This window comes from Dipodomys merriami, unplaced genomic scaffold (genome assembly GCF_024711535.1).
Source record: "Dipodomys merriami isolate MVZ:Mamm:240054 unplaced genomic scaffold, mDipMer1.0.p SCAF_2, whole genome shotgun sequence".
In the NCBI taxonomy this organism is placed as follows: domain Eukaryota; kingdom Metazoa; phylum Chordata; class Mammalia; order Rodentia; family Heteromyidae; genus Dipodomys; species Dipodomys merriami.
In genome coordinates, this window is record NW_027203381.1 from 39,372,743 (window position 1) to 39,393,709 (window position 20,967).

Sequence of the window (20,967 nt, forward strand, 5' to 3'; positions counted from 1 at the left end):
GTTTCTCCCAGCAGCACTGAGGGGTGGAGACTACCTGGAGGTCATGCCCCCTCCCTCCCTCTACCCAAGGGCAGGGTCTGGTGCCTGCCTTCTGTCTGTCCAGTGTCCCGCTTCCTCCCTAGCCACCTCCCTCAGCTCACATCTGAGATGTCCTTTGAATGGGGCTGGAGTAGCCAAGGATGGGATTGCTCTCCCCTAAGCCATCAGAACAACCAGCTACCACGTGCTGAATTCTCAGCACCTGGTTTTCTCAGTCTGTCAGTCTGTCAGGTGTCCCTAAGAGGTTTGAAGGTTGAAGGAGGGGCTGTGGACTCAGGAGCCTAGGAGACACCCTATTCTTCTCTAGGTCTTTGGGGCCATGAATTGGAGTATTCGCCCATCTGCCTGGAGATGAGAAGGTAAGATATAATATGGTGAGTGTCCAGTTACCCTGGGACCATGGCATTTCTACTGAGCACTTGTCTTAGACTTGGACAGAGGGCCAAGTGGTTGGAACTCTTGGGGTAACTTTATGGTCCTTTGATTCTTGGTCTAGGGAGAGCAGTCAACAGGATGAGGCTCTATGTTTCTCAGCTCTACACAGAGCCCCTGGCTTCCGACTGTCCCTGGGGACAGGGAGGCTCTGGTGGCTGGTCTCCAAGGCTGCCCCACCCTGCTGGCCCTGTGTCATCCCTGTTTCTTTCTCTTGGACTGGCTCTGTGACTTACTGTGGTCCATAGGATGTGGAGTAAAATGATGCTGTATGACTTCCAATGCCAGATCAAAAGCCCTGGAGCATCCTCCTTGGTCTAGAACAAACTCTGGAGCCATGGCTGCCGCTAGAGAGACCAGGTACTGAGCTTCCATGAATGGACCCTAAGCAAGCTCTGCCTCACCATCTGTCCTGCATCCTCTAGACCAGCTCCTCCACCAGCTGAATACCAGCAAGTGGCCCCAGTCATTGCTGTCTAAGGTACAAAGATCTCTACCCAAGCAGTGACTGAAGATATTCCCAAGCACAAAATCATAAGATATTGTGCAGTTATCTTATACTACTAAGTTTGGGGACAGTCTGTCATACAATAGTAGAAAATACAATAGTGAACCCCATGTGCTGCTCCATACCTGTAGTTCCAGCTACAAAGGAGGAGGTAGAGAAACAAAGAGGAGAAGGAGGAAGGAAAAAAGGAACGGGAGAGAAGAAGAAAATACCCACTTTGGAAGATATTGGGACACATGGCCAGTGTGGGCCCCCTGAGCCGCTGTCCTGAACACGCTGTGATTCCAAGAGCCCCACCCTCGGTTCTAGGACCTCCAGGCCAGATGTTGCACCCAAAAGCAAACCTCACAGGCTTTCAGGCTGACCTAGGGCCCCCAATTACAGAGCAGAATCTGCAGTCCTGCCTCTGTGTGTGTGGAACTATTCAGTTATTCATAAGATACTGGGGATCTACTATGTCCCAAGCTTTGTTTTAGGATCTGGGAATATGACCGCAAACAAGGTAAGTCCTCCTGGAACTTACTTCTAGTTGTGGGGACAGAGTGGAAGGGCAAGAGAAGGATTTCACTGCAACACTGTTAAGGAATTAGAGCAAGGGCCAGAAGTGGTGGTACTCCTCTATAATCCCAGCCCCTTGGGTGGTGGAAACAAGATTGTAGTCAATAGGCCAGCACTAGGCAAAAATCACAAGACCCTCGTAAAAAAAAATAAAAGCAGGAAATGGCACTGTGGCACAAGTGGTAGACTACTAGCCTTGAGCCCAAAAGCTCAGGGACAGCACCTAGGCCCTGAGTTTAAGCCCCACGAACTAAAAAAAAATCATTAGCAGATTAAAAAAAAAACAAAGATAAAGTGTAGCTGGACATCTAAACCATGGGATAAGGTAAAGGAAGCAGATCAGGCTGAACGAAAAGCAAAAGCAAAAGTACAGGGGCTATGGTTCAAGGCCTTGAGTTCAATCCTTAGTACCACAGAAAATAAAAACAGCAAAGAGAAACACTGTTCTGGGGATCTGATAAAAGTTGGAGAATTTCTCTTCTAAACTGTACACACACACACACACACACACACACACACACACACACACACACACACACACACACACACACACACACACACACACACACACACACACACACACACACACACACACACACACACACACACACACACACACACACAGATGGAATGTTATTGCACCTCTACAGACCTTGGGTGTCCATGTACAGAATGGCTGAGGTATGTGACCCAGTTGAACTGCCTTGCTCCCTCCTCACCACGGCTGAAAGGAAGCAGATTAATCAGGTAAAAGTAGGCCAGGTGCTGCCCATTGGCTGCCCATGGGAGACCTGCACGTGCCTTGCTCTTCCTGTGATAAAGGGGCCTCAGTTGAGCAGGCTGGAGCTCATGGTTAGTCACCAGAAGCACCTTAGGAAATGCAGAGCGGGAGAAGACCCTCTCTGGCGGGAGAATCTGTCCTGAGCCTCATTTTTGCAGTGGAGACAGACCCAGAGGAGGTAAGTAATTCCGGAAGGTCCAGTTTAGTCAGAGGTGTATGCGGTTTTGGAGAGGGGCCAGCCCTGCACCTCTTAAATCCCACAGCATCCGCCTTCCCTGTACAAGGAGTCAGAGGTGGGAAGGAAGTCAGGTCACGCTCAAGCTGTGGGGCTGAGTGGCTGGCCGGGCAAGCTTTGACATAAGAATGAGGAGGTGTCGCCTGGCAGGTGTCGTCTGTGGGTTATGTGTCCTGCCCTTCCTGACCCTGACAACTCTGAGCTCCAGAGAGACCAGGAAACCTCCCCAAGATCACCCACCCCTTAGCCAAGACTGCAGAGTTGCTCTCAGAACCCGTTCACTGTGTTGTCTTTTCATGTAACCGGTTTGTTTCCAGATCCCCCCCCCTCCAGGGTAGCTGGGTTCTAAATAAACCAGGAGACCCAGCCCCTCACCCTGGACTTTGAAGGCCTGCCTGCAGGGCCTCTGAACCAGCAGCCCAACTTGGGGGAAGGACACTCCATTCCCCAGCTCATTCTGGAAACATTTCTGATATGGAAACATCTCTGCGCCCCTTGAATGGCTCTGTGATCCTGCTGAGAGCTGATTTGGGTCGGGACTGACTAGCAGAGGGTTACTGAAACACTGGCACACACTTCTTCCCGGTTTACTGGGGATCAGCCAGGAGGAGCCTGAAGGAATGGCACCCCGCAACCCCGTCCGCCCTCCCCCCACCCTTGGCAGCTAAGGTGAAATCTCATTTAAACAATTGCCTGAGCCAAAAAGAACATTTGAGTCATTTATTTCCTGCTTTCTCTGTGAAGGGCCCTCAGGGTTGGCAAAAGCAAGGCCTTTGTGCCATTTGTCTTCACACTATGAAAACACATGGAATTTCAGAGACTTGAGCTAAGCACTGGGGCCAGATAATTGGTATGGTGGTCTCCGTGTAGTGAAAGGCACTAATGCAGAGACAGAAGCAGGGTTCTGACAGGTGATGTCAATCCTTCCTCTGTTTACGTCCTTACTCATTGGATTCAAATGGGTACATACTGAGCGCAAGCGCCCAGGACAGGCAGCTCATTTCTTCTAGCAGTGTTAACCTACTTCCTGAAGAAGCTTTGCCATGCCTGCCCGGGGAGACTGGGTCTTTAGTATAGTCTTTAGGATAACCCAGACTCGGCTCTGGAGACTGTGTATGATTGTCGACCAGCAAATTTATGTTCTCTTTTCTTGGGGAGGCCCTAAGTTCAGGGAGATACAAAGACTGAGCTTTAAAAAAAAACAACAGAAAAAAAACAATGGAAACTGGGCTCCCAGCTATAATCCTAGCTACTCCAGAGGCTGAGATTTGAGGATGGAGGTTTGAATCCAGCCTTGGCAGACAACTCCAAGAGACTCTTAAAATCCCATTAATCAGCAAATAGGTAGAAGTAGAGGCTGGATCTAATGAGAGAGCACCAGCTGTGAGTGGAAAAAGTGGAGTGAGAAGCAGGTCAAGATCCTGAGTTCAAGTCCCGGTATGGCTTCAGTGAGATAGAATTCCCATGTCCTAATTGTACATTCAGTTTCTAGAATTTTCGCAGATGGTAAGTGGCAACTGCCACTACCACCTGTAGAACATGTCTAATTCTTCCATAGCCACTTTCATTCCACTCTACCTTCTCCCATACACTTCAGTAATCCACTTGCTGTCCCCAGACTCACATATTGTGGAGATTTCTTATGAACAGAATCCTGTAATACGTGGTCTTTGTCCTAGGTTTTTAACCTATGTACTTCCAATGCATCCCTGCCTTCTTTCTCTATGCCAGTGGGGGAGGGAGGTGGATCTAAGGGACCATAGACCCTGAGGTGGATGTGATTGCTTCCTTCCCACGGTGGCCAGGTTCAAATTTTGCTTTTCAGCCAGAACATTCTATTGTCCTCAGGCCTTCAGTGAAGTCTCTTATGCCTATTTTAGGCATGAATCCCCCTTCTCTGGTGAAGTGAGGGAGAGCAGATGTGGCCGCCACTATTAGGGGGTACCACTTTGTTTTCATCACTCAGCATCTGTCACTTTGCACTAGGGATCTTTTTAAAAATGTCTTTTAGTTGTTGTAAAGGTGACGTACAGAGGGGTTACAGTTATGTAAGTTAGGTAAAGAGTACATTTCTTTTTTTGGGGAGGGAGGTCTGGTCATGGGGCCTGAACTCTGGGCCTGGGCGCTGTCCCTCAGCTCTTCAGCTCAAGGCTAGCACTCTACCACTTGAGCCACAGTGCCACTTCCGGCTTTTTTCTTATGTGGTGCTGAGGAATCGAACCCAGGGCCTTGAGCATGCAAGGCAAGTGCTCTACCACTGAGCCACCTTCCCAGCCCCATGAGAGTACATTTCTTTTTTGGACAGTGCCACCCAATTCCTCGCTTTCTCCCAGTTTTTCCTTCTTATCCCCATTCACAAGTTGTTCATCTCTCACTAGGGGTCTTGAGGATATGACTTGGTCAAATTCTGCATTGCATTTGAGTGGGTATTGATAACTTATTAAATATCTGCTGTGAGGAAAGCACTTGCTCCTAGGGGAAGAAGAATACAGACTTGGCTTGGTAGGAGTTGTCACACTGACAGATTCATGTGCACTCAGACACGAAGAAGGGGCCCAGGGGACAGATCACAGGGTTCTCCAGAGAGATGCTGATCTTAGGGTTCCCAAGCACAGTTTGGTCTTTTGGAAGAAGTTAGTTAGGAACTCTCCTCTGGGAACAGAAAACAGATCTGATAGTTGGAGGGTCTGGGGGAAAATGTCTGCTCATTTGAAGCTTGGTTCCCACCTGCCCAAGTGAGCCCCAACCTCTTGACATTAGAAGCTGTGATCTAAGAACAGAAAGGAACTAGAAGGATCCTGAGCTTCTGAGGAGACAGAAAAGCCTATGTGAGTCTGGCTGCCTATCTCCAATCCTCCTCCTCCTCCCCTTCCCCCTCCCCTTCCCTCTCCCCCTCCCCCTCCCTCTCCCCTTCCCCCTCCCCCTCCCTCTCCCCTTCCCCCTCCCCCTCCCTCTCCCCTTCCCCCTCCCCCTCCCTCTCCCCTTCCCCCTCCCCCTCCCTCTCCCCTTCCCCCCCCCTCCTCCTCCTCCTCCTCCTCCTCCTCCTCTTCCTTTTTCTCTTCTCCTTCTCTCTCTTTTTTTTTTTTTTTGGTTGTGGCCTTGAATTCAGGGCCAGGACACTGTTCCTGAGCTTTTGTGCTTAAAGCTAGCACTCTGCCACTTTCTGGTTTTCTGGTGGTTATTGAAGGTAAGTGACTAATAGACATTCCTACTTGGGCTGGCTTCAAGCTGCAATCCTCAGATCTCAGGTTCCTGTGTAGTTAGGATTACAGGCATGAGCCACCAGTGCCTGGCTCTCCAATCTTCTTTCATGTGAGAGAAAATAATGAAGTCTCACTTTGTTCTAGCCACCCTCAGTCTTTGTAACTATAGCCAAAGGCAGCCCTAACTCAAAACCAGCTCTGAAGAGCCAGCAGGGCAAATGGGAAAGGCATAAACTACTGTGGTATAAGAGAGCCCCAGCTGAGTGTTCCTGCTCATACACATGGCTCACACAGGACAGAAGTGACTTCTCTATTTGCCCATTCTGTACATCATATGATTCACAAAGCAAGGGTCCTGTCTGGTTTTGTTGTTGTTGTTGTTGTTATTGAGAGTCCTAGCACAGAGTCTGCAAACAGCAAGTGCTCAGTGAATGTTGATCCAAATGATTTCTACCCTCTAGACTCGCTCTGGGTCTTAATTTCCTTAGTAATAAAAGGGGAGGGAGTATAATACTAGGGCAGTTTAAACTATGCTAAACATGATTAAATGTCTACCATTTAACCAGGCACTGGTGGCTTATGCCTATAATACTAGCTGCTCAGGATGCTGAGGTCTAAGAATCACCATTCAAAGTCAGCCTGGACAGACAAACCTGAAAGACTCTAATCTCTGTTAGTCAGCAAGGAGCCAGAAGTGGAGGTGTGGTCCAAATGGTATCATGCAAGGCCTGAGTAAGAAAGCTAAGGGGCAGTGCCCAGGCCGAGTTTGTTTACGCATACACACATGCGCGCACGCACACACACACCTGCCATTTAATATGAGGCCTATGGGCATGACAGGAAATGTTGGCAATTATTAGCATTATTACCACTTTTTTGAATAAATTCCTTTTCTGTCCCTGGTATGATTCTTCTGACAACCACATTTCTGCTCTTCCCTAAGACGCAGTCTCTGATCTGTGTGTTGTGTCCATGAGGTTACCGATGCCCTTTGCCATCTTTTGGTCTTGAATACATCATCAAGCATCTAGTCTCTAGGTTCCAGTGCCCAGTACTGACTTTTTCCAGGCTGCTTCCAATCTCTGCAACCACTGGGATGCACCACATTGGCTTTGGGATACAGGTGTTTCTCTTCCCCATTAAATTCCCAAATTGGTCACTGTCAATCATTCTTCTTGATCCAGCTCCTGGAGTAAGGTACATCCAACTCTGTTTTCCTTTTCTGCCTTAAAAAAAAAACCTGGGGGCTGGGAAGATGGCTTGCCTTGCATGCCTGAGGCCCTGGGTTCGATTCCTCAGCACCACATAAGCAAAATGAAAAAAGCCGGAAGTGGCGCTGTGGCTTAAGTGGTAGGGCATTAGCCTTGAGCTGAAGATCTGAGGGACAGTGCTCAGGCCCAGAGTTCAGGCCCCACAACTGGACCAAAAAAAAAAAACCTGTACTTTTCACCAAATACCTTTTCCCTGCAGTCCAATGATGAGGAAGCATTGTGGCTTGAATGGTCACCTCAGGTCTATCTCCCAGCCCTCAGAGGGCACTGTCCATGTTCCTTGAGTAGCTATGAGATGCCACTCAAGGACATTCCAAGCTAGGCATGTAATTATTGCTTCAACAGCAGAGGCCCTGGCTTAAATAAAGTAGAATCCAATCAGTCCTGTGGGAACAGAAAAATCTGAAGTCTAAAGAAAGCATCAGTTCATTAGGTTAATAAGGTTTCTATCCTCTGCTGTCCCTGTACCCCATATTCCTGCCTCAAGGACTCGTGTTTCTAAGGCCTGATGTGGCTGGACTTAACACTTAGGGAGGTATTTTTTTAGGGGAATCCTGGGGGGATGAGCAGTGAGCTCAGGAAGGGGGGAGAGAGGTTCCCCCTAAATCCTTTGAGAACATAGTGCTGGCACATGGTGTTGGGGCAAGGACGGTAGGGGTACCCACAGTCTCTGATGCATCTGATGTAATGGGAGGAAGGGGAAGTGGCTGGCAGGGGAAGGACTGTTTCTGCCTAGGCTTGTCTGGAGAAACTCAATTTGCCATTGACCAACTCTTCACCCCTTTGTGGGGATTCATCGTGGGTAGGAATGTCTCACTCATGGATTTGTTTCTATGCTATGCAAAATCTGGTTCTTCCTTCTCAGGGGTGATCTGCCCCCTCATGCTCATTGAAATAGGAAAGGCAATTTAATCTTTCTTATCTTCATGGGTATAACTACCTGGAGAAAACTATTAATATGTGTGGTGTTTAGCCTCAAACCCAGCACACAGCAAATAAAGCAGTGCTACCATTATTCTTGTTACCCTCATCCAGGGAAGTGGTCCTAAGTGGCTGACTTTCAATGACAGGAAATGGGATACCAGAGTAAATGGGCTTTAAAATGACACTAGCTTTGTTGGACACCAGTGGCTCATGCCTGCAATCCTGGCTGCTCAGAAGACTGACATCTAAAGATCAAGGTTTGAAAGCCCATGAGATTCCTTATTTCCAATTAGCCAGCAAAAAGCTAGAAGTGGAACTATGACTCAAGTAGTAGAGCCCCAGCCTTGAGTGAGAAAGCCAAGGATAGTGCTCGGGCTCTGAGTTCAAGCCCCAGTACTGTCACACACACATACACAAAAGACTTTAGACTAGGGCTAGAGGCAAACCATGAGCAGGAGATATAGCTCAGTGGTTGAATACTAGCCTCACTTGTAGACTCTGGGCTGGCTTCCTGGCAATATAAAATAAAACAAAATTAAAATAACTTAAAAATGTATTAGGTCTCCCATATCCAAGGGAGTGTGGAATAGGTAGTCACCCTAGATGCCCTCATTAATTTATTCATGCCTTTATTAATTCAAAGTCACAAGACAAGGCGTATTCTGTTCTATGAGCAGTGCATGGCCTTGGTCTCCAGGGCCTGAGGCAAGTATAGCTTTTCAGGCTGGTTCTCCCTCTCACTTGCACAGTTTTTCCAGTGCCTCTGCCTAATCTTCAAACCCCTGCCCTTTGCCCTTGCCCCTCCCCTCCCTTTCACACACATTTAGAGAGACTGTCAGGCCAGTGCCCTCTCATCTTCCCACTGTCCTCCATACCAGCCCATATTTGGTCCTCTCTTTCCCCTCCCTTCAACCTGACCCTCTTCCCCAGGCGCAGTTTTGATTCTGACTCCTCTTTCTCAGGAACCTGAGGACATCTCAGTTATGTAATCATTTCCTTCATAATGATTTTTTTTTTGTCAGTCATCGGGGCTGAACTCTGGGCCTGGGCGCTGTCCCTCAGCTCAAGGCTAGCACCCTACCACTTGAGCCATAGCACCACTTCTAGCTTTTTTCTGTTTATGCAGTGCTGAGGAATCGAACCCAGTGCATGCGAGGCAAGCACTCTACCACTGAGCCAGCTTCCCAGCTCTCCTTCATAATGATTTTAAGCATCCTCATAACTGGTCCATTTAAAAAACCACACAAAAACAAGAGATTGACTTCATTCTCTTTTTGGAGGGGGCGCAATACTGAGCTCTGAGCTTGCTAGGCAAGTGCTTTACTACTTGAACCATACCCCCCTGTCCTTTCTGCTTTAGTTTTTATTTTTCAGTTAGATTTGAGATCCTTCTACCTTCACCTCTCATATATCTGTGACTATAGGCATGAACCACTACCCTGGCTTTGTTGTTGTTGTTGTTGGCCTAGGCATTGTCCCTGACCTTCTTTTGCTCAAAGCTAGTGCTGTACCACTTGAGCCACAGTGCTACTTCTGGCTGTTTCTGAGTAGTTTATTGGAGATAACAGCCTCATAAACTTTCCTGCCCTGGCTGGATTTGAACCACAATCCTCAGATTTTTTTAAAATTTAATTTAATTTTTTTTGTGAACATACTGTACAGAGGGGTTACAATTACATGGGCAGGATAATGCATACATTTCTTACCAAGCATTGCAGCCTCCTCCTTTGTTTACCCTTCACCTCCCTTCCCAGCCTCCCCCCCCAACCCCCCCCCCCCCAATCCTCAGATTTCATCTTTCTGAGTCACTAGGATTACAGGCATGAGCCACTGGTGCCCGTGGCTTGATTTTAAAGAGGGTCTTGCTAATTTTTTTTTGTCTGGATTATCCTTGAAGAAATCTTCCCGTCTCCACTTCCCGCAGAGCTGGGATTATCGTTATGTACCTATACACTGTACTTGGTTTAAAATTTTTTTGTTTCAATTGTCACTTTATTGGAAGATGGTAAAATTCGTTACCAAATTAAACTGTAACTTGGTAATAGTCCTAAATTACAACAAATTTTAATTAAAGCAACCTGCTTATTTAAAAGTGATCAATCAAATAACTCAAAAGGCAGAATAAAAATGAGAAACTTGAGTGGCCAATAGTTCACGAAATAAAACTTGAACTTTTCCTTTTTAAGAAAGGTAAACTGATTTCCACAGATAGCAATATAGAAAGATTTTGCACACAGACTAATTTCCATTCCGTTAACTGTTTTTAGAGATCTCTGTTGGGAGATTCATTGTCATAACTGGCTGTGCTTGAGCCTTCTTTGCAAGCATCTTTAGATCTGTGATACACTTGGCAATTGTCTCCTTTTCCTGCTGTGCAGAGATGCTCTGCATCACACGGTCCTCCACCCAGTTTATCATGTGCTCTTGCTCCTTTTGATGCATCATATTCTGCACAGAGATATGGTAGTCCAGGTGATTTTTTACCTCCTTGTATACTCTATGCAGCCGGTCCTGGTAAGTAACCTCCAAGGCCATAGCAATGTTATTCCTCTAGACATCAAAAAGGTAGTGGCGTTTCTGAACCAGTGCCTGCTGTGACTTCTCTGCATCAAATGCTTCCTGGATTTGTTTGATGGAAGCCTGTTTTACCTCTTCAGTTGGGCAATTTTTTGCTCATTGATTTTATCAATAAATTCTGCAAAAGAGGCTCCATATTTTCTAATAGCATAGATATGAATCCTGGTAATGATATGCCAGAGAAGGTCTCTGGAGTAATCACATATATTTCTTTGGATAGAAAATACAAGATAAGCCCAGATCCAAGCACATGGGGTCCTGTCACACCAGTTTTAGGATAAAGAAACTGGAAGAATCCTCTGGAATCAGCCTCATACGTACTTTTCCTCCATATTCAGGAAGAGGTGGTAGAGGGGCAAAACTTGGCTGCATAATGTGAAAGATCCTTTTTGTCTGCAATACCCCCAGTCCTAGGAGGGCTGTGTTCTTCAGACGGGGAGCTGTCTCAACAGTGGAGACTGCCATCCGGGACAACATGGAGAGCAAATGTCCATACAGCAGCCACAGACTCCCAGTGACCTCCACCCCTTGGTTTAAAATATTAACTCCACTCACTTGTCATGCATGGGCTCCCTAGATATCACATCCACAGATGAGACAAACCTGAGTTTATTGTGGTAGTGAGAAACAAAGCTTGGACAAGTTTTAGACTGGGGATGTCAGATCACCCATTGAGAACTGGGAGTTTGGTTCAAGGTGAGTCTTTCAACATGGGGATTCAGGACTGGGTAAGAGGGTACAATTGTGTGGGATTGTATCTTCAGGACTGGGTAAGAGGGTACAATTGTGTGGGATTGTATCTGGTAAATCATTGGTGCTTTCCATTGATCGGGGGGATGATCTTGGGGAAGATTCTGTACTAAATACCTGCATTGTGTGCTTGGGAGGGTAGTCCCAAAATGAGCCAGGGAATTCTTAAGGACACAGTAGAACAGCAAAGTGAGCTTCTAGTACACAGAAGCTTCACTCCCCTGTGTCCAAGCTGAGCAGGATGGCGGAAGTTTTGGGATTCTCAGCTTTCAACTTGTTCTCAAGTCTTCTATTCCTAAGTATACTTCTCAGAAAAAATGGTCTTGGCTTGCCCACCCCATCTTCCCTCCTCCTATGCACCCCAAGCCCTCCTGGTCTGACCTCAGCCCCCTTTTGAAAACCATGCTTGGGATGGTCCCAGTGACTATTTTTCAAGCCAGCTGAGAATCTTCAGGCTGTATCGCATCTAGCTTCTCAAGAATGTTCATTTTGTTTCCTGATCCTGGGGACAAAGTCCTTGTCCTGGTCTCCATGGTCCACCCCTTTCCCTTCAGCTCCCTACCTTTCCATCCACCCTTTCTCTTCTTACTCCTCCTTTCGGGTCCTTTGGTGGTGTTGCTATCCTTCAGAGCTTCATCCTGGTCTTCTCTCCTCCCCTGTCTTTTCTCCTCTGGCAGTGTCACAGGGCTGCCATGAACACCTATGCACAGAAAGACATGCATTTCTGTTTTCAGTACATTTCTGTTTCTGTGGAGCTCTGGATCCTTGTATACAGCAGCCTATCTAACATGTCTGAATTTTGGCAAGGCATTTCTCCATTTCCACTCAGTACTCTAGAGAAGTTTAGTGTTTGCACTGTGACAGACAACCTGCAGAATCCCAGAAGACTTACACAAGAATTTATTCCTCGCTGATGCAACAGGCCACAGGAGAAGTTCCTGGTGACTGCTTCTTTCTCCCCACAAGGTGACTTGAGGGCCTAGACTTTCTCCATCTTCTGGCTCTTCTGCTTCTGGGGTCCTCAGTATTCTGGGGGGAAAAGGAGGATAGAAGCTGTTTTCCACAATCCAGGATGATAATGCTAGAGAAACATTCCTCCAGCTCCCTGCTACTAAAATTATGAAAGTGTGTTTGTGGACCAAGAACCTTGGCTCCCTAAGATCTTCAGTCCTATCCTAGGCCTGCTGACTCAGTGCCTGCTATTCTGACAAATTCATGGACAAGTTCTCAGTTTGAGAAGCCCTGCTGTGTTTTTGGTATCCCTTGCATGCACGTGCGTGCACACACACACACACACCTTTGTATTTTGTTATGGAGCCTTGATATCTTTTTTTTTGGTCGGTCATGGGGCCTGAACGCTGGGCCTGAGCGCTGTCCCTCAGCTCTTCAGCTCAAGGCTAGTGCTCTACCACTTGAGCCAAAGCGCCACTTCCAGCTTTTTCTGCTTATGTGGTGCTGAGGAATGGATCCCAGGGCCTCATGCATGCAAGCACTCTGCCACTGAGCCACCTTCCCAGCCCCTGGAGCCTTGATATCTTTAAGGCTGTAACTCTCAAACTGCAGAATGTAGAAAAGCCACTTGAGGAATTTGCTGCACATATGAATTCCCAGACATCCTCACAAGCTGGAATTCCTAGGAAGTATCCTTCCCAAGAAGTCTCAGGGGATTCTGCTGTAGCTGGTCCTATTAGGGCCACATTTGACAAATGCTCGCCCTAAAGCTCTTAAGTTTCCCAGCAAAATGTTTGGTCCTGACTAGTAATTGGACTTTTGGTAACAGGAAGAGTCACCTCTGGTTGACTGTGGTGAAATTCTCCTGCAATCCAAGCTACACAGGGAGTTCAGGTAAGAGGATCACAGTTCCAGGCTAACCCTGAGCAAAAAGTATAAGCGACCATTCAAAAAACATGCAAAGCAAAATAGGACTGGATTGGAGGCAAGGCTCAAGTGGTAGAGCACCTGTCTAGCAAGCACAAAGCCCTGAGTTCAAACTCCAGTACTGCCAAGGGAAGCATAAGATCATCTCTCTAGGCCCAAGAATTATGCTAATAGGAATCCAAAGATATTTTATTTCAGTGGAAGTGCAGGCGGCCTTCACTGAGGTCAGCAGGTTAACCAATAATCAAAGGGAGCTTTGAGGAAGGCCATTGGGCCAGGATAGGAGATCCAGTCAAGCAGAGGGGCAGAGGGACTGGTAGAGTCAGATCCAGAGGAGAGGAGACCTTTGGGAGAGGGCGGGCCGTAGGATGGCAGTGCAGATCGAAGCACAGCCCATAGAACTGTGACAAAGGCAGCTGAGAGAAAAGCCAGTAAGAGAACTGACTCCCTTGTGTTGACCAGGAGGTAGAAGTATCCTGGGGTAGGTGGCAGGGTGAAGCAAGACCTTTTTCAGTGCAGAAGATTTGGGGCTGGGGTGGAGAGAATGGATAACGATGTGGAGATGGAGTGAGCTACTGTGGGCCGGCCGGGGTCTAGGAGAGGGACAGGAACACTTGCATGCTCTTGCAGTTTGAAACCCACACCGGAACTTGTGGCATTAATCATACATGCTGTGAAAATCCCTTGTGACCTTTCGTTGTGTCCTGAGTTTATATGTAGCAGAGGAGACATCAGAGGGAACAACCAGGGAAGGAAAGAGCAGAACCCATTTTTTTTCCTCCTCTGTGGGTAGTGGACACTGTAGTAGGCTCTTACCAGGAGCTGCATGGGACCATGTCTCTTCACAGCTCAGCCCTGGCTCTTCAGGAGCAGGCAGAGCTTGCTGCCTGGGCTCTGCTCCACACACCTGATGAGGTTCAGGCCTTGCATTCTGTGCCAAGCCCTGCTAGCAGGGCTGAGTGTCAGTGCAACTCCCTCTCTCAGGATTGTCTGTGGGCTGCTGTGACTTGGGGTGTTGCGGAAGGCAGGCTCAGCAGGGGACACAGACAAGCTGGCCAGGCAGGCGCCAGCCCATATCAACGAGCCAGGGGTCATTTCCTGGCTTTCTATGTGGGGAGGACACTAAAGATGAGCCGCTGGCAGCATGGCTGAATTAGAGGATCAGCTGCCAGGGCAGCTGCCCCGGGGAAGCTGGGCTGGACCCAGTCAGTAACTCATTTTTATTTATTATTTATTTATTTTGGTTGGTTCTGAGGCTTGAACTCAGGCCCTGGGTACTGTCACTGAGCTTTTCTGCTCAAGGCTAGTGCTCTTACCACTTCTAGCCTTTTGGTTTTGGTGGCTGATTGAAGTAAGAGTGTCATGGGCTTTCCTGCCTGGACTGCCTTTGAACCACAGTCTTCAGATCTCAACCTCCTGAGTATCTAGAACTGCAAGCATGGGCCTCTGGGATCTTTCGGGTCCTTTAAATAGAAGGTTATGTCATGGGCAAATTGGGATAGTTTGGCTTCTTCTTTCCTTATGTGAATCCCTTTTATGTCTTTTGCTTACCTTATTGCTCTGGCTAGGAATTTCAGAATTACACTGAAGAGGAGTGGAGAGAGTAGACATCTTTGCCTTGTTCCTGATTTTAGAGGAAATGGTTTCAATTTTTCATTGTTTGGTATGATGTTGGCTGTTGATCAGTCATATATAGCCTTTATTACTTGAGATATGTTCCTTCTGTTTCTAGATTCTCCAAGCTTTTATCATAAAAGTATGTTGGATTTGTCAAAGGCTTTTATTGCATCTGTTGAAGTGATCATCTGATTCTTGCCTTTGGCTCTGTTAATGTAATTATTGATTTATATATACTGAAACAGCCTTGCATCTCTGTGATAAACCTAACTTGATTAATGATTTTTTTTTCAGTTGTGGGGCTTGAACTCTGGGCCTGGGTGCTGTCTCTGAGCTCTTCAGCTCAAAGTGAGTGCTCTACCACTTGAGCCACAGTGCTACTTCTGGTTTTCTGGTGGTTTATTGGCGATAAGAAATTTCACAGACTTTCCTGGCCAGGCTGGCTTTGAACCACAATCCTCAGATTTTAGCCTGCTGAGTAGCTAGGATTTCTGGCATGAGCCACCAGTGCTCAGCTTGATTAATGATCATTTTGGTTACTTGTTGAATTCTGTTGGCATGTATTTTACCAAGGAGCTTTCAGGCTATGTTTCTTAAAAACATTAGTCTATACACTCTCTTCTTTCTTTGGGTCCCTGTCTGGTTTGGAGTGGAGTGTCATGCTGGACTTATAGAATAAGTTTGGTAGTGATCCTTCCCTTTGTAGTCCATAAAAAGTTTGAGGAACACTGCTGTTCACTAAACATCTTGTAGAACTCAGCTGGGAATCCATTGGGACCTGTCCTTTTCCTTGTTGGGAGACTGTTAACTTCTTTAATCTCATTGCTTGTTATGGGTCTGTTTAAGTGGTTTATATCTTCTTAGTTCAGCTTTGGCAGCTCGTATACCTCTAGGAATTTCTTCTAGATTTTGCAATTTATTTGTGCATTGGTTTTTACAGTAGTCCCTCATAATCTTTTGGATTTCTTGAGTATTTGTTGTGCTATTCCTTCTCCCCTCCTTTTTTGTTGAGTTGCATCTCCTCTCTTGCTTTCTGGTTGTCTCATCTCATTTGCTTTCTCACTTTCTTACTCGCTCTCTCAAATTAGCTAGGGGTTTGTCAATCCTATTTTTTCAAAGAACCAGCTTTCTGTTGTCATATGATCACTATTAAAGCTACCTGCCATATTAAAACTACCAGCATAACTATGCTTATTGCAGCATTATTCACCATAGCTAAGATATGGAACCAACCCAGATGCCCCTCAGTAGAGGAATGAATGAAGAAAATGTGTGTGTGTGTGTGTGTGTGTGTGTGTGTGTGTGTGTGTGTGTGTGTGTGTGTGTGTGTGTGTGTGTGTGTGTGTGTGTGTGTGTGTGTGTGTGTGTGTGTGTGTGTGTGTGTGTGTGTGTGTGTGTGTGTGTGTGTGTGTGTGTGTGTGTGTGTGTGTGTGTGTGTGTGTGTGTGTGTATCAATTCTATTGGTTTCCAGAAAGAATGACACCACCCATTTGTTGGAAATGGAAAGAGTTGGAAAAAAAATCATAGTAAGTGAAGTAAGTCAGACCGAAAGAAATATAAGTCCCATGGTTTCCCTTATTTGCAGTATTTAGTATATGTTTAGGATAATCTTATCAGATGAGCAGAAAAGCTCAAAAGCTAAGTACAAGTGACCATATAAGATGATGCTAATCAAAATGAAACCCAAGATATGGACACAAGAATTTTTTTCTTCATTGTTGTTTTTAATGTACTCTGATTTTTTTGTTTCTTTTGTATGTTTTCCCCCTATGGAATATTCCCTGTGTCACTGTATTTGATTTTGGTACCCTGAATCTTGTATATACATTTATCTAATTTAGGGAGGGGAAAGGGAATAACAAAATGCTGAAACAGACACAGGATGACCCATTGCAACAAGGATACTCACAAGACACTATGTTGGAAATGAACTTTGCAACTTCAGGGAAGGGGAGTAGAGGGAGATGTGGGAGAGGAAGGGAATGGTAGGAGAAAAACAAAGGCGGGAATAACAATGCTCGACAAGAAATGTGCTCATTACCTTACTCATGCATTTGTAACCCCTCTGTCCAGCATCTTTACAGGAAAATAAAATAAAACAAGCTTTGTTGTGGCTGAATGTATCACTAACAAAAACATCCTTTCTGGTATTAGCTGAATAGTTTAGAATATTATCCATTCTTACATTTTTAAATATATATTTTTGTTGTGCAAAGGAATTTCCATTCAACAAAGTAGTATATGAATTTATAGCCTTGTGAGCAATGTCACCCACCCCTTTCATCATTTGCCCTATCTTTCCAACTATACCCCTTTCCTCAATTTCTTAATTCCTTAGGATATGCATTGAATTTTATGACTGCATTCTTTCTCCTTTCCTCTCGTCATTGGCCTACCCCCTCCTCCACCTCCTTTTGACTACCTATTTCCTGGTGTTTATTTTGTTGGATTGTGAGCCTTTCTAAGAAGTTAAACTGTTTTAGTTCTCCCTTGAACCCACTATATTTCAGTTAATACAGTTGCATACACTTACCATCCCAAAGTGTTTACTTAATTCCATATATGAGAACATGTATCCTTTGTCCTTTTCTCCCTGACTTCTCTTAACATGATTTTTCCCCAATCCTTTCGTTTCTTTGCAAATGATGCAATAACATTCTTTCTAACGGATGAGTAAAATTCTATTGTATATATGCCCTTCATTGGATAAATGGATTAAGAATGTGCTTCATATGAATAGTTTTAAAATTTTCTAATTCATTACTTTCTGTCCCAATTTTAGCTATCTCTCTCCATCTAACAGTGTTGGATTTGGTTTCTTCCTGTTGTTCTAAAAGTTTAGTTTTATTAAGAGATTATCAACGTGGGGGATTTCTGTCTTTTTTCTGTAGCTGCTTCAGAGCTACTCTGGTTTGCAGGAACTTTTTAATTCAGTGACTCAGTTGTTGTTCAACAGTGTGTTGTTCAGTTTCCATGTGTTTATTTTCTGTCAGTATTTTTCTGTTGAGTTCTAGTTTGATTCCGCTGTGGTCAGAATACAGGGGGTTATTTCAATTTATTTTAAAAAACACAGGCTTACTGTATGTCATAGGATATGATCTAGTTTGGAAAAGGTTCCTTGGGCTGCTGAGAAGAATGTGTATTGTGTGGTCACTGGGTGAAATACTACATAGATGTCTATTAAATCCATTTGGGTTACTTTGTCATTTAATTCTGAGGTTTCTTTGCTGATCTTTTGTTTGGTTGACTTGTTTTTTGGTGAGAGTGGATATTAAAGCCTTCCATTATTATTGTGTTGGGATCTATTAGCTTTTGTCCAAGAGTGATTGTTTAATGTATTGTTTAATGTATATGTTGACCACTATAATTTCTTCATGTATCATTCCCATTATTAATATGTAGTAACCTTCTTTGTCTCTTCTTACTGATTTTAGCTTGAAGTCTAGCCTCTGTTTACTGATTTTAGCTTGAAGTCTATCAGCTATAAGAATGGCCATTCTTGCCTTCTTGCAGGCTGTATTTGCTTGGGAGGTCTTTTTCCATCTTTTCACTCAGAATTTGTGTTTATCTTCGACAGCAAAGTGGGTTTCTTGGGGACAACAAATGGTTGGCTCTTACTTTTTTTAATTTAGTGATGGTACCCTGAATCTTGTATATACATTTATCTAATTTAGGGAGGGGAAGGGGAATAACAAAATGCTGAAACAAAGACACAGGATGACCCATTGCAACAATGATACTCACAAGACACTATGGTTGGAAATGAACTTTACAACTTCAGGGAAGGGGAATAGTGGGAGATGTGGGAGAGGGAGGGGATGGTAGGAGAAAAACAAAGGCGGGAATAACAATGCTTGACAAGAAATGTACTCATTACCTTACTCATGCATCTGTAACCCCTCTGTCCAGCATCTTTACAGGAAAATAAAATAAAACAAGCTTTGTTGTGGTTGAATGTATCACTAACAAAAACAATCCTTTCTGGTATTAGCTGAATATTTTAGAGTATTATCCATTCTTGCATTTTAAAACATATATTTTTGTTGTGCAAAGGAATTTCCATTCAACAAAGTAATATATGAATTTACAACCTTGTGAGCAATGTCACCCACCCCTTTCATCATTTGCCCTATCTTTCCTACTATACCCCTTTCCTCAATTTCTTAATTTCTTAGGATATGCATTGAATTTTATGACTGCATTCTTTCTGGGTATGGGTTAGGGCATCAGTGCTCCCTGAGTTTTTGTTTTTCTCTCAAGGCTAGCATTCTACTACTTGAGTTAGAGGTCTATTTCTGACTTTTTGGTGGTTAATTGGAAATAAGAGTCTCATGGATTCCCTGCCTGGACTGGCTACTTCAATCCTCAGATCTCAGACTCCTGAGTAGCTAGAATTACAGGCATGATCCACTGGTGCCTGACTATATTTAGTGTTTTAATGAGTGTCTACAAGTGACTAGGAGTGTTTCTTCCACTGGTCTTTTCTGATTGAATTTCTGTGTGTCCCTAAAAGATGGACGAAGTTCTCTTTCCCGAGGTTGGGGAGTTTTTCTGCTATTATTTTGTGGATCAAGTTTTCAGTACCATTAGTTTTTTATTTCTTCTTCCTCATCTATTCTCATTAGATGTAGATTTGATCTTTTGACAGAGTCTGTAAGTTCTTGCGTGTTCTCTTGATATTCTCTTAGTTTTTTTTTTCAATGCCTTTGACTGATCTAATTCCACTGCTTTATGTTCCACTTCTGATACCCTATTTTCAACTTCTTTTGTTCTATTGCCTTGGTGTTCAACTGTGATGTATCTGAGAACGATTAAGCTCTTCCTGCTTTCCAACTTTTTCTTAACTTCCTCTCTCATCTCCTGCATTCTCTTCTTTAGTTCATTGAGCTGTATTTTCTTTTCCTTTTTGGTGGTTGTTGAATTGTTCTTAGAATTTATCTAGTTTTTTTTTTTGAATACCTCTTGTTTCATCAGTCATTTCTCTCAGTATTGCCCAATGAGTTGTTTGCCCTTTCTTCTTCTCACTTAAATCCTTTACTATTTTTTTGGTTTTTGAGGGTGACATGTTGGCTTGTTTATTCATGAATTTTGTGATCTTTTGTTGTGATTTATGCATCTGGGTTCAGGGTTTCTGAAGGCTACTTGGTGTAGGTGTAGTGATCACTTGTGATGGGGAGTTATGATGTGAGAGTTTATGTGTAAGTAGAATAGATTAGTGTTCCATAGTAGATGTGGGCATTACCTTCTTTCTGGATTTGTTCTGTGGAGCCAGCCACTCTTAGTTGTGCAGGGCATTTTGTGTTGCTGGTGTAAAGGTCCTTTGTTTACTGCTTCCCTGGAAGCCTCAGAATGGCTGCCACTGTCTGTACCACTAATCTCTCCTTTCCCAAGCCTTCAGATTTAGTGCTGTATCCTTGTTTTCCTCTGCTGGTGTGGTGGTATGTGGAGCCTAGGATCAAAAAATGTCTGGTGCCAGTGGCTCACAGTAATCCTGGCTACTCATGTGGTTGAGATCTAAGGATCACAGTTTGAAGCCTGCCCAGGCAGGAAAGCCAGTGAGACTTAAGTCTCTAATTACTACAAAAAAGCCAAAAATGGAGCTGTGGCTCAAGTGTTAGCGTGCTAGGCTTGGGGAAATGTCAGCTACAGTGCCCAGAGTTCAAACCCCAAGACCAGAACAAAAAGAAAAAAGAGAAAAGAAAGACCCCAGAAAGAGGCAGCTATCTTTTCAAGATCTTTTGTTTGCCTTTTCTTTTCTTTTGGAAGCTTAAGATTTGATATTGCTTTCTTTCCTTTTTCGTTTGGTGTCGGTCTTGTGACTTGAGCTCAGAGCCTGGACACTGTCCTTGAGCTTTTGTGCTCAAGGCTAGCACTCCACCACTCAAGCCATAGCTATGCTTCTGGCTTTCCTGCTTTGGCTGGCTTCGAACCACAATCCTTAGATCTCAGCTTTTTGAGTAGCTAAGATTATAGGCATGAGTTGATATGTCTCGACTGGCCCTGAACTCTGATGGATTAGAATTTTCCTGACATCCATCATCTCTTGGGGTAGATTTCCCTGAGAAAGCCCTGTACCTCTAATTGATCAGAAGAAGCTCTAATTTTTCTGTCACCATGCTGCCATCTTCCAGTAACCAAACCTTGTTGTCATTGAGAAGGAAGATTTGATGCTACATCATAACCCCATGGAGTTT

General features: G+C 44.8%; 1 long non-coding RNA gene and 1 pseudogene across 1 annotated transcript in view; one reads left to right on the forward strand and one right to left on the reverse strand.

Moving 5' to 3' along the window:
- Nucleotides 1–2,389: 2,389 nt before the first annotated feature.
- LOC138832083 (uncharacterized) overlaps nucleotides 2,390–20,967 on the forward strand; it is a 30,534-nt gene continuing 11,956 nt past the window's right edge. The window contains exon 1 of the long non-coding RNA XR_011373498.1: nucleotides 2,390–2,496. This is a non-coding gene — a long non-coding RNA (uncharacterized lncRNA). The remainder of the gene's footprint in view (nucleotides 2,497–20,967) is intronic.
- LOC138831599 (ATP synthase F(0) complex subunit B1, mitochondrial pseudogene) lies at nucleotides 10,118–11,005 on the reverse strand (annotated as a pseudogene).